Source organism: Panthera pardus, unplaced genomic scaffold (genome assembly GCF_024362965.1).
Source record: "Panthera pardus isolate Hobbes unplaced genomic scaffold, ASM2436296v1 HiC_scaffold_21, whole genome shotgun sequence".
Classification (NCBI taxonomy): Eukaryota; Metazoa; Chordata; class Mammalia; order Carnivora; family Felidae; genus Panthera; species Panthera pardus.
In genome coordinates this window covers 46148779-46161535 of record NW_026526777.1, presented here as the reverse complement: position 1 = coordinate 46161535, position 12757 = coordinate 46148779, and the positions used below count along the sequence as shown (strand labels likewise).

Genomic DNA, 12757 nt, shown 5'->3' with positions numbered 1-12757 from the left:
ATCCCCTCTAATCTTTGCATAACTATCAGGCTTCTGGAATTATTAGACTTGTTCATTTTAAAAGTTTCACAGCATGTAGCACCAAGTTCTGCTCAAGGGCTAAGCATTATTTAACAGGCAGTGACTCTCAGTCCAGGAGTATAAGAAACACAGCTATTTTAAAGTTGCCTTTAATGTCCAAAGAGTACAAGAAAACACCAAGAAGAAAAATATCATTAATATTCAACTACTTTTTTTGCCACATTTATTTTATCTGTAGGTGAGAATGCTGAGTGTTACATGAACATTTATCAGAGAGCTTATTTTCCTGACTGCATCATGTGATGTGACAGGACTCAGGGTACAACCTGCTGCCATTGAGAAGCGAGAAGCACAGAGCAATGACCAGCTGAGGACACAGACCACTTGTTTCCTGGAGCATGCATGCTTCGTGCCTGCTGGCCATGTGAGAGGACAGCTGGAACAGGTAAGAGCTCTGACTGGGTCACATTTACTTGATACCAGCAGAAGAGAATGTCTGGCCCACTGGTCAGATCTAATTCCCAGTGTGCTTGACCTTTAAGTCAGCTCTGCCCAAAGCATTTCCCCTACTGGGCTTCTGTGTCTATGCTATTAGAGAAGAGACTAAACCAATAGTGAGTATACAGATAACTGCTTATATTTCAAATTATTTATAACTGAACTCCAGGTAAGTAGGGTACGGCAAAAACCAGTGCACCCATTTAACCCCTCTTCTCATTCCTTTCCACCTGGTCTCTCCCTCTTGCTTTATGACTGAGATTTTCATGCCCTGTCTTTTTGTGCCTTCCCCTCCATTTCTCTAGCCCCACCCTCTATTCCTGACTATCAGCCTACATTATTGCAAGTGTATGTTTAGGCAAATTTCTCAACATCGTGGAATCTCTGTTTCCTCATCCACAGAGTGGAGATACTAATATCATGTCTCAATGAATTTGTGCTGCAGAGTAATTATTACAGTGCTTAGTCAAATGGCACATGGATCAAATTTTCCCCTAATCCAGTGCTTCTTCCTTGCAGACTGCCCCCAGTCCTGACCTATGGTGGGCAAGTCCAGCTGAGTGCATAAAGACACATTCACTGAGCACTGGCCACACAACTGCATTGGAAGAAGGAGGGAGAAATCCAAGAATAAGAAAGAATGTACAAAGACATCCTAAATGTGGTACTGCAGATGATGAGGCTGATTCACCCTTGAGACATTTCATTTTACAAGCTGAGATTATGATAACAAGTGTGTACCAAGTTTCATGCTAAAACGTTATTCATGAGCCCGCCATTCTGCCATAATGATGGAAGACTAGACTTGTTCCAAATAGAGGAGTGAGCTACAGCCAACTTTTGATTGATGAAGGACAGCTGATCTGATTTGGAGCTCCTCTGGGGCTCCCACAAGGCCACATTTCTGTCACATGCACCATTTTAATGTCAGCTTTCCTGCTTGGAGGCTGAGCCTGAAAAGGAGTCATAAATTACTTTCAATCATGCACATGCCGTAAGCTGGCTGGAGGAGACGGGATGTCAATCTTCCTCTTTTTGGAGGAGCAAGGGAGACCAAATGTACCCCAAAACATCTTTTGCTTGTCTCCTCATTGCTCTTCCTGTATTCTTTGTATGCTCTGATTACAGCTGAGGAACTGGAAGTGCCAGGAAAAAGGTGGAGCTTGGATGCAATAAGGGTAGCAAGGCTATACGTGTCATTAAGGACTCAGCTTCCACACAATCCCTGATTTATTCATTCAATCAATCAGGCATTTCATAAGCATCTATTGTTTCTCCATGTATCCAGAAAACACTACATTCAAACCCATTCTAGGAAACTTTCTTTTGTTGGAATAATTCCCAACCATGGCTCTGTCTAAATTTCCTGCAGTTTTTGTTTTTTGGGTGGGTGGAGGGGAATACAAATTCCTGGGCCCAACTCTCCAAAGATCTGATTCAGTATTTCTAGAGGGGTTCTCAGCATCTGTACTCAGGTGTGCAGCATAGCTCCCATTACCACCTGCCTCTCATGAGTGTTTTCCTCCAGCCATATTCTCTCTGGTCACAACCTTTGTCTATTCATATTAATCAATTTAGCTGATCCAATCAACTAAATCAGGACTTCTCTTTGCCCACAAAAAATGTCCATTCATTGGACAAATGATACAAGCCAGGAGTCAATTTCTCAATATATACTACAGAGGGATGACCAGCTCTGGTCCTGCCTCAACTGTTTTAACAATGGTTTTCTGGAAACAATGGTCTCCACCTGGAATACACTAAAGGAGATTTTCAGACCAAGGTATGGTGGTACTTTCGGGAAGACGTCCAAAGTCAAGGCAGTTTAGCTGCCACTTAACATGATCCCAAGTACAGCTGGCCCTACACCAGGCTCTCAATATTCAGAGAACTGGGGGATTTCTTCCCTCCCCTTTGTAGAAGTAGCAGCCTCGAATGTGGGACTCTAAGCATAGAAACCTGAATCCTAGGACAGAATATGACCTCAGAAGACCCTAGAGAATCTGAAAAACAGATCAGCAACTCCCACATAATCAGGAGTTGGCAGAGAGCATTGGATAACTTTAGAAAGATGATTAGTTCGTGCTTGACTTAAATGTTCTGCCTAATTTTCATTATAGAGTTGACATATTTTAAGGTTGAGATTATTCATGCCAAAATCTTTTTCTTTCTTAATCTGGAATTGGCTACATTATTGTCTAACACATGTAATTCTTTATTATCTGATTCTGGAATGAACTACTGAGGAAAAATCTATGTTATCTTGAGCCCAAGAGGTCTAAGTAAGTTGTGGATTTAAGACTTCCATGAACAAAATGTTTTAAGGTGATTTTTTTTTCAAGGGGACTTCTGTTCCTGTGAATCCAGAAACCACCAGAGATACTGAGTTTGATATGCAGAGAATGAGCAATAAATAACAGCAGAATTTAATTCTTTAATTCTGATTGAAAAGAAAAAAGATGAAAGAGAAACACAAAATAGTATAGGCACTTGGATAGAAGATTTCAAGAGTTAGAAAGTAATAACCAAAAAAAATTCCTGTCAAACTAATTGGAACTTAAATGAGTTGGAAAGAATTGAACATGTCATTTTTGGTTTTCTTATACCACTCCACCCTGCCCCAATCATTACAAGGCAGCAATGAAATAACTTGATTAAGTAAATAAGTTTTACATCACTGGCATACAATGCATTTTTGGTTAGTGAGTAACTGGCTAGATAATAAAATCAGAATGCAGGCATTTTAAAAAGCCAAATGCTTTTGGAAAGTAACCTGAGGGTATCTTTCCTGATTCCACTTGCATGCTTTACACTTCACCTGTTCCTCACTTGACTGTGATGTGATGGCATCACGAGGCTTAGATATGTCACAGGTTGCAAAATGGGGTTGGCCACTCAGACTACAGAGCTTGGAATCAGAGTTCCTGAGACAAAGCTCATTTCAAATGTCTGGCATTCTGAATGTCAGAACACTTAGAGATTAGATGGAAGGAAATTTGAATTTGAAAAAAAGGAAAGGAAAGTTTGAGGTCACAAATACAGAACACCAAATTTTATTTATTGTACAAAACTTATTTGCTTTCTTGCCTCTTTTGATCTTTCTCCCTTGACTCTTCTGCTTCTTGTATACATAAGCCCACATATGTATACTTATTTATATCTATACATATCCATACACATTCTTGTACTTATTTTCTTCTTTTATTGAATTTATAAAACTATTTTTGCTTATGTAGGAAGAGCACGAAACAGATAAAGTAACAAAATCACATTTTGTTGCAGGAAGAATATAGCCTGGGGACATTTATTAGTTGGAGACCAGACTCAGATGCATTTCTCTGAGTAATGAGGGAAAGTCTTCCAGGCCACACTCAGCCAAGAATTTTTTCTCTCCTTCCTACTCCACATGGTCTATAAAACCACTCTCACTGAAGCTGCAGAAGACACTTTAACTAAAGAGGGAAGGAACAGAGAATTACAAGCACTTCCAATGAACTGGTTAACCGAATATATAAAATTGGAGGGGCTTTGCATGTCTAACATTTTTATGCATTTTCTTGGATCCATAAAAGTGAAAACAGGAGAATAAATAACTAGGGTGATCATAAAATAGCTAACTATGTTTGTGAAGCCAAGCAGAAAGTCTGAGCTTTAAACACTTGCAGACGGAAAAATCTAAAGCTCTGGGGCAATATGAACACTCTCATTCTATGCAGTGACCAGTTTGTCAGTGAACCAGCATGGAACAGAATGTGCTATGGAAACAGATGAGGCCCAAGTAGAAAAATGAAAATGTTAGAATCTCTAGACTTGGGGAGGATAGCTTCTAGCAAGGAGAGACCGGTAGTCAGAGCCAGACCTATGGCTTGTCCTCCTGAACTTGCTAGTTCACCCAGTCAGATACTGGTGTCCTTTGTTACCTCTGAGAGGACCTGCCTTTGGCTCTGTGAAATGCAAACCCTGCCAGTGGCTTCTCAAAGAACACTTGCCTGAGTTGGTTGCAGGGCTCCTGCAAAGTGGTGGGAATGTGATATTCCAGAAGTCCAGTTAAGTTGGTCAAGTATATATTTCTTTTTATAACATTGCCTGAGCAAAGTCAAATTCTGTTTACATATTATATTTTCCTCTGAACTAGGCTATGATCTTTTGGGTAAAAACTACTGCGGTCTTACTCATTCATATATCCCAAATGCACATAGTAGATACTCAAAAAATATATACTGAATGAATAGATCAACCTGCAACTTAAAGAAGAAGGTGCCTTACAGTAAATTATTGATGGTCACGTATTCATTCTTAAATAAATTTTCTGAGTGCTCACCTCTTGTGCTAACTAACTAGGGATTACATAAATAAATAAAAAGCAACCCAGGTCCTCAAAACCTTACCTCTCAAGGGGGAGACAAGAACTATGATGGAATGGTGGGTGGAAAGAAGAGGGCAGGCTTGAAAGACAGTGGGGAGATCAAATCCATAGATCTTGGTGCCGTTCATCACTTAGATGGACTAAATGGATTATAAGGAAATTAGGAGGAGAAGAACTCAGATTAGGAGAGATCTGAGAAAATCTAGTCTAAGAGCAAAAGTCATTTGAAAGAAAGGGGATAGCTGATACAGTGAAAACCCTAGAGGGCCCCTTTCCCTCCAAAATGAGACCTAAGGTACAAGACAGGGTAGGTAATAAGCTAAGTGCACCCCCAATAATGGTGAGTTTTCTGCATCTTAAAGCAGCCTACTCCATTCTTGGCAACTCTGAGAAACTGACTTATCTACTTTGATATACCTGCTTACCACTGACCCTAGTTCCATCTATGAAAACCATGCCGAACAGGTTAATTCCTCTTCCATATGACAGCCCTTCCAATGCATGCCCTCCTTTTCTTTTAACCAAGGTTCATATATGATTTCCAGACTTTTCACTACTTTTGTCATTGTCATGCTTTTAGATTGACTGACTGAAAAATGGAAACTCTAAGAGAACCTAAAATATAAGAAATCTAAAAAATACGGTTGGCAGGAATGGGTGGGGGGGGCATGGGTAATGGAAAAGGAAAAATTAATCACCTACATGTTAAGAACTAAATCAGGCCCTTTTTATATAAACTTAAATGCCACAGGGATCTGCACTTAATTCTATGGTGCCTTATTCTCCTCTTCCAGTTCATTTCACGTTTACTTTCTTATAGCATTCCCTTTTGTGAGGTCAGTCATCTTGTCATTAAAATACATTAATTCTGTTTTGCTTTTCCTTTTCTTTTGTACTAAAATATTTATTAAAATAATGTGTAATGGCAATGGGATGAGATAAGTGTTTCATAGTCTTTTAGAAATAAAATATACTTAAATGTGAGGCCACGGGCAATGATGAGCTGGCTCTATCTTTGGACATCTTAAGCCATCCAAACATTTCCTTTGTAGCAAATTGTAAAGAAAAAAATGTGAACATTATACTATGTCATATGACTACAGTTATTGGTATACACTGAAGGTAAAGGAAGGAAGAGGTAAAACTTATTTTTTTGTTACATAAGTAGTTAGTCTCATGGTTTACAAAATAAGGAAAGAAACTGCTCAATCAAGGAAGAAACAATTTCTTCTAAACATTAGGATCTATTTAGAAATTATGTCTTCCAATTGGACTTTCATCTGACTTCCAACATTTCAAGTCACATATCTCTTAAATAACATATTCCTTTTTCATAGGTTGGATAGCTTTGAACGAGGTTCAATTTCCCCCCTTTCCTCTGTAAAATCATTCACCTTGCAATGCAACTTTCACTGCATCTTCTCACATTCATAAGTAGAAACTTTATGTTCACATTTTATAAATGGAAACCCCGAATTTCAGAATCAAAAGCAATAGTGTCCAAACCAACATCATCTTTCCTGCCTTGAAGTCCTCTTCTATATGTATACACATTGGGAAAGAGCTAAAAAGAATTTTAAAAGACTTCATTCATTAACATTTTAGGATCTTTTTTTCTCATAGGGAGCTTTAGCATTACCATGCACCACAACTCATTCCTTCTCTCCTAAAGCAAAACCTAACGTAAATTGGACAAACCCAAAAGACAGGGTTTTCATTTCCTGCAGCCCCTGTAGTCTGTAGCAGTGGTGTCGATCACTGGGCAATATATGCAAACCTCTGACTGATTATGTTTTCAAATCTGTTTAAAATTCCATCCATGAGTTTGTATATAGCAAAGATGAGATCGTCTGTCTGTTTAATGAAACACTCCCCCTCCCCAATGCATATAGCATATTTTGAGAATACAGTGTTAGCCTGGATTTGCTTCAAAAAGGAAATTTTACTCCTACTTCTGCCGTACCTCTCAACATATTATCCCTCTATATTATACAATAATACATCAATTAATACATAGCATTTTTCATCCAGTGCAGGCTTATAACTTTCAGCTGGGTTGTGGTTCATTTTATTGTGTACTTTCTTCTCCATGGTACCAGACAAGCTTTGTTTTTATGGTATTAAAAAAACCAAAAGAGCTACTGTCAAACATTATATAAGGAAATGGTTTCCTTGACAACCATAACCACAAGCAAGTTGTTTGAACTTCTTCCTCATTGCCTGGATTGTTTAGTTGCTAAAATACTTGAAAACATGTTGATGCATTCAGGTACTAAACACCTGAATTTGTAGAACAAGCTAGAAGCAGGAAGCAGAGCAGGTGATAAATGGTGCAAACAGGTGTAAAGAGTTAAACACTAATCATTTTCAAATATTAGAGTTCAGCCTCGTGACATAGTCTTTAAAAGGACAAATGTTGAAGGCTTGATATTTAAGATCCAAAATAAATGACTACCCCAAGGACAGAATTAAAAAAAAAAAAAAGAGTAGCTAGAAATGCCAAAGAAGTGAAAAATATTGCTTAACATAGAAAGTGGCATTTTGGTTTTAATAGGTGCCAAATGCTAATTCCAGAATAGGAAAGAGGTCCGTTTCATGGTTATCAATAGAACAACAGAAATTTGGTCGAAAGTGCTCCTAAGAATATGGCTGTGGACAAAATTAGACACAAAGTGTGGAGTATCAATAAAATGGTTCCTGAAAAATTGCAACGGTAAAGGAAATGTCTCATGGCTGATAGGACTCAAAGGATCTCTATCTCTGAGAACCTGTCAAATAAAAATATTTTCCCAAGTATCAATTTTTCACGAATAACATGGCAATATACAGCTTGCATGGATTATAAAAACACTAGATTGATGGGGGGGGGGGAGTGGGTAATGGGCATTGAGGAGGGCACCTGTTGGGATGAGCACTGGGTGTTGTATGGGAACCAATTTGACAATAAATTTCATATTAAAAAAAGAACACTAGAAATCTCAAGAGGACATTGTGCACAATGTGATTAGCAACCCAAGATAAAATTACTAATGGGATTATACAATTTTAGAACATAGTATAATAAAAATGAGTTTTATCCCCCCCCCCAAAGAAAAACATTACTAATTTGGGGATGTATTCAGACTGGCTGATAACAGAGTAATTGGACTGAAATAAATGACGTAAACAATCACATTTGTGTTCACGTGTGTTTATTAAGAAACAATTGTGCAAAAATATGGGCCTAGATATTTCATTAAGGAAAGTAACAGAAACTCTATAAGGAATTGGAGTTCTAGGTCACCCAGATTGATTGAGCAGCAGGTGAAGACAGAGTTTTACTTAAAAGCTCTAAGAGTCTGTGAATTTAGAACTAAGGTGGGGGGTGGTGGTGGCAGGAAGGTAGGTAGGAAGGAAGAAAAGGATGGATGGACAGAAAGGTGGAGGGAGAGAAGAAAGAGAGACAGACAATAGAGAGATCTGGTCAAAACATAGGCCAAGCTGCTCAGTATTGGGAACATTCAACAGTATTGTAAGAACCAAAGCAAAAGTCAAAAAGTAAGTTAAGCAGAGATCCCAGTTACCATTCCGAGGTGAATTTCAGAACAGTGTCAAAATGAAGCCAAAGAGATGTACCTGAAGCCTAGTCATAAAAGGACCGCAATTACCCATGGACCCAGAGAATTCAAGAAGAGCTTAACTTTTTTTGCATACTTGGATTCTTATACTGTTCGAAAGGTAGAGAATGTTGGGGTTCTTCCATTTATCCATGTGTTGGAACAGAATCAGAATTGTAAGGAGGGCTTTGGCATGGCCACTAACACTCCTTGGCTCACCCGCAAATAAAGGGCCTCTATGCAGGTGGCATCCATGTTTGAATTCTTGACATATTCCTGAAGAATTCTATCCCATGAGTTCTAGACATAATAGGCCACATAGCAGAGTGAATTCCAGGAGGTATTTGTCAGGCCGAATCTCATCAAACTGCTTGCTTTCAATACTTCAGATGCTTATTGGGAACCATCATTATGCAGAATTGTCTGAAGGATAGAAAATCCAGAAATTCCTTTGCATACTTTATAATCTATTGTTGGAATGATCCAAGCCAGGAGAGATCTTCATATCTAGCATGCCTCATTTAGTTCTTCCCATCTTCTGATAACTTTTATTTATTTTTCTTTTAAAATATATACATCTACACTTCATTTTGTTTTGTAAAAAATTTAAGATAGATGGGTGCCTGGGTGGCTCAGTTGGTTAAGCGTCTGACTCTTGATTTCAGCTCAGGTCATGATCTCACAGTCGTGAGATGGAGCCCTGCCTTGGGCTCTATGCTAGGCATGGAGCCTGCTTGGGATTCTCTCTCTCTCCCTCTCTCTCTCTGACCCTCCCTACTCATGGTCTCCCTCTCTCTCTCTCTCTCCTCCCCCCCAAATAAATAAATAAACATAAAAAATTTTAAGATAGAACTTTTTGTTGAATTGAGCTATGAAGCTACAATGTTAGGCTTTGAGAAACATAGGAAACACTTCTCTGAAACTATCAAGGTACTATTGAGAATGTTGCTCATTATATTTCAAAGAATCCTTATGTAGACCCGCTGAAAAACTGCCCTCTTACCTTGTTACAAAAAAGCATTGTGCTTCTCTTCTGTCACTGGCTTCTTATTTTATGGACACTGACTCATGTAACCAAACATGTTTCTCTCTGAGCACAGAGCCAATTTATGGCCTTTGTCCGTCCATCCATCAGAGAACTTCTCAGTATGCATTTTGTGAAAATAATCCTGGATTCTTTATTTCCCTACCTCTATTTTTCTGTGCATTCAAATATTCCCATTTAAAAAAAATTTTTGGAATAGTTAGTATATTGTTCCCTGAGTAAAAGTACGATGAGTTCAGGGCAGCACCTCTCCTGCTCATAGCTGGAGAGAAGCAAGTATATCAAACTAAGGCTGGACAAAAATCCTACCCATTTAGATCCAGGAAGAAATTTCTCCTTGTAGAGAAAAAGTACACTAAAATCAGACCACCACCACCTGTCAGACCACCTCATCCATGGAGTGAAGGTTGGGGCATGTAACTTTTAGGGAGTGCATTCTGGAGTATCATATAATATCATCCAATTCTCCTATACATTCATAAAATAAAATACTCAGTACTTTTTTTCAATGTAAATAAGAAACTAGAGTTCATTACTAGAAAGAAAAGTTTACTTATCTCTTGTATAAGATAGAAACAGCCTACTCCCCTGAAGGACAGTACCGGCTTCCTCTATGAGCTTTGTAAGTGCCTAGACAGGCCTGTCCTTGTAGCAGAAGAAACTAAATGGAAGACCCTATTAGAAACCGTACAGCAAGAATTCTTCTGGAATTCTTGGAGGAACCACTCCTTATTATCCACCTAGAATGGACCCAGATTGTTCTAATTTCCTATGGCTCCACACAAGGACCCACGCTCACTGTCTAACACTCTGACTTGGCCATTACCTTCAGCCTCTCTACCTAACTCTGCTCTGGCCCTTTCCTTGATCCACTATTTGTGTTCACTGTCCCCAGGGCTGTATACTTGGCAACCAAGTTGCCAGGAGAACCCACCCTTCCCCTGGCCACAGCTACTCCCCTGAGCTAAAGTGAACAACTCATCCTCATTTTAAAACTGAAAATCTCACATCCCTAGAAACGCCTCAGCCCCAGGCAAACAGGGATGGGTGGTCACTCCACTCACAGCAAAGTGAAGGCAGAATCACAATCTTAATTTTATTCCTTAATTACTATATGACTTTTTAAAGAGACAGCATTGTGAGCAAATATCACAGAACTACTTTATCTAAGTGTGTATGAGCCATATGGCAATACCCATAGCAAAATTTAAATCTCATTCCCTTCCCCTGGCACCTTTCATGTCTCAGAAATGCCTCTGCTATCTTTTATCACTGTATGCTCAGATAGAATTTTTAAGATTGGCCCAAAGAAAATGAGATTGAGAAAGTATATCTGCTGTCTAAAAACAAACAATGAATTCTAAACCCAAATAAAAGTAATTTTAGGATGATCCAATTTGATCACATCTACAGCTCTCTCCTCCCTGTTCAGCATAAATAACAAAAGCTGCCTATGAATCTATCTCAGAAGACAAAAGGAAAAACAAAACTCTCTGTTCAGGGCATCCCGATTTTACAAACCAGGAGGTGACCAAATTTCCAAGACATCACTGCCATAACTCCTGCTCAACGGGAAGGAGACTCTAGAAGCATGAATGGTCAGTACACATAATATGACTCACACAACACTAATTAGTCACTGATCCTTCACGCATTTCTCAAATCCCCCAATCTCAGAAAATGTGTGTACGCAGACTCTTGTTTACATTCTGGGCTCAGTTGTTAGTTTTTGAGCAACCAACGGAGCAACTTCTCCACATATGTTCATTATGGTCCTTTCTAATAAAGAATATTTCCTTATACTGTTTAAATAAAAAGAAATGAATGCATCAGCATTTCAAAGCGCTAACCTTTAAGTTTCTGTACTCGTTGGTGTATTGAAGAAAAGATATATAGAGTGTCCATTAGAATTGAGAGTCAGATTAACTCAACGGAGCATACATACAGTTGTGCATCTAATTCTGGAGGTAGTATAATCATTCTGTCCTATATGATGGATGCGTGGATAGATTTTAGAATTTCCAAAGTCTCAAATTAAGCTTCTAGTTTATTCCTCTAAATCTCCATGACTTTAAATAAAAATGATTTCTTATATCTTCTCTGTAAGACTTGGGTATAAAACTCTCCAGCAGGAAAACATCCTCAGAGCTAGATATATCTTATAATTGATTATGTGCCTACACTATCTGAATATGGGAGACCAAAGCTGATGCTGCTTTAAAATAACAATAGGGAAACCGATTTCCATGGAGAAATCCCCAGGGATGGGAATGTCAATTTATTGCAGGTATTTGTGAAACAAGAGGAAAATTGGTCATTTTTGTTAAAGGAAAATCAGCCAGACACAGCAAATCTGTTGGCACTGAAAACTGATACTATACCTATTTTTTTAAAATTTTTTTAATGTTTATTTATTTTTTGAGAGAGAGAGAGAGACAGAGACAGAGTGTGAGCAGGGGAGGGGCAGAGAGCGAGGGAGACACAGAATCTGAAGCAGGCTCCAGGCTCTGAGCTGTCAGCACAGAGCCCGACGTGGGGCTCAAACCCACAAGCTGTGAGATCATGACCTGAGCCAAAGTCAGACGCTTAACTGACTGAGCCACCCAGGCACCCTGATACTATACCTATTTAAAAGGAACCTTGTATTTTCTAAAATAGACTTGATTTTTTAGAGTAGATTTAAGTTTTCAAAGAACAAGACAAGAGGAAGTTCCCATATACCTTCTGCCTCCACACAGGTTTAATCTCTCCTACCATCTCACACCAGAATGATACACTGGTTACCACTGATGAACCTACATTGACATATCAATATCACCCAAAGTTCAGAGTTTACATTGTGGTTCATTCTTGCTGTTGTACATTCTATAGATTGGACAAATGTACAATGACATGTATCCAACCATTGAAATAGCATCAGGAAAAGTTCCCCATCCTCTGCCTATTTGTCCCTCCCAACCCCTGGCAACCACTGATTCTCTTAGTGTTTCTGCAGTTTTGTCTTTTCCCACAATGTCACATAGTTGAAATTTCATATAGTAGACTTTTTAGACTGGCTTCTTTCATTTTATAATATGCATTTAAGTTTCCTCCATGTCTTTTCATGGCTTGATAGCTCATTTATTTAGAACCATACATTTTTTTGTTTATTTTTTAAAAAAATTTTTATGTTTATTTATTTTTGAGAGAGAGAGAGAGAGACAGAGCATGAGCAGGGGAGGGGCAGAGAAA

General features: G+C 38.7%; 1 long non-coding RNA gene across 1 annotated transcript in view; it reads left to right on the top strand.

The window, feature by feature from the left end:
• Positions 1–263: 263 nt before the first annotated feature.
• LOC109253673 (uncharacterized) overlaps positions 264–12757 on the top strand; it is a 44961-nt gene continuing 32467 nt past the window's right edge. The window contains exon 1 of the long non-coding RNA XR_002074500.2: positions 264–466. This is a non-coding gene — a long non-coding RNA (uncharacterized LOC109253673). The remainder of the gene's footprint in view (positions 467–12757) is intronic.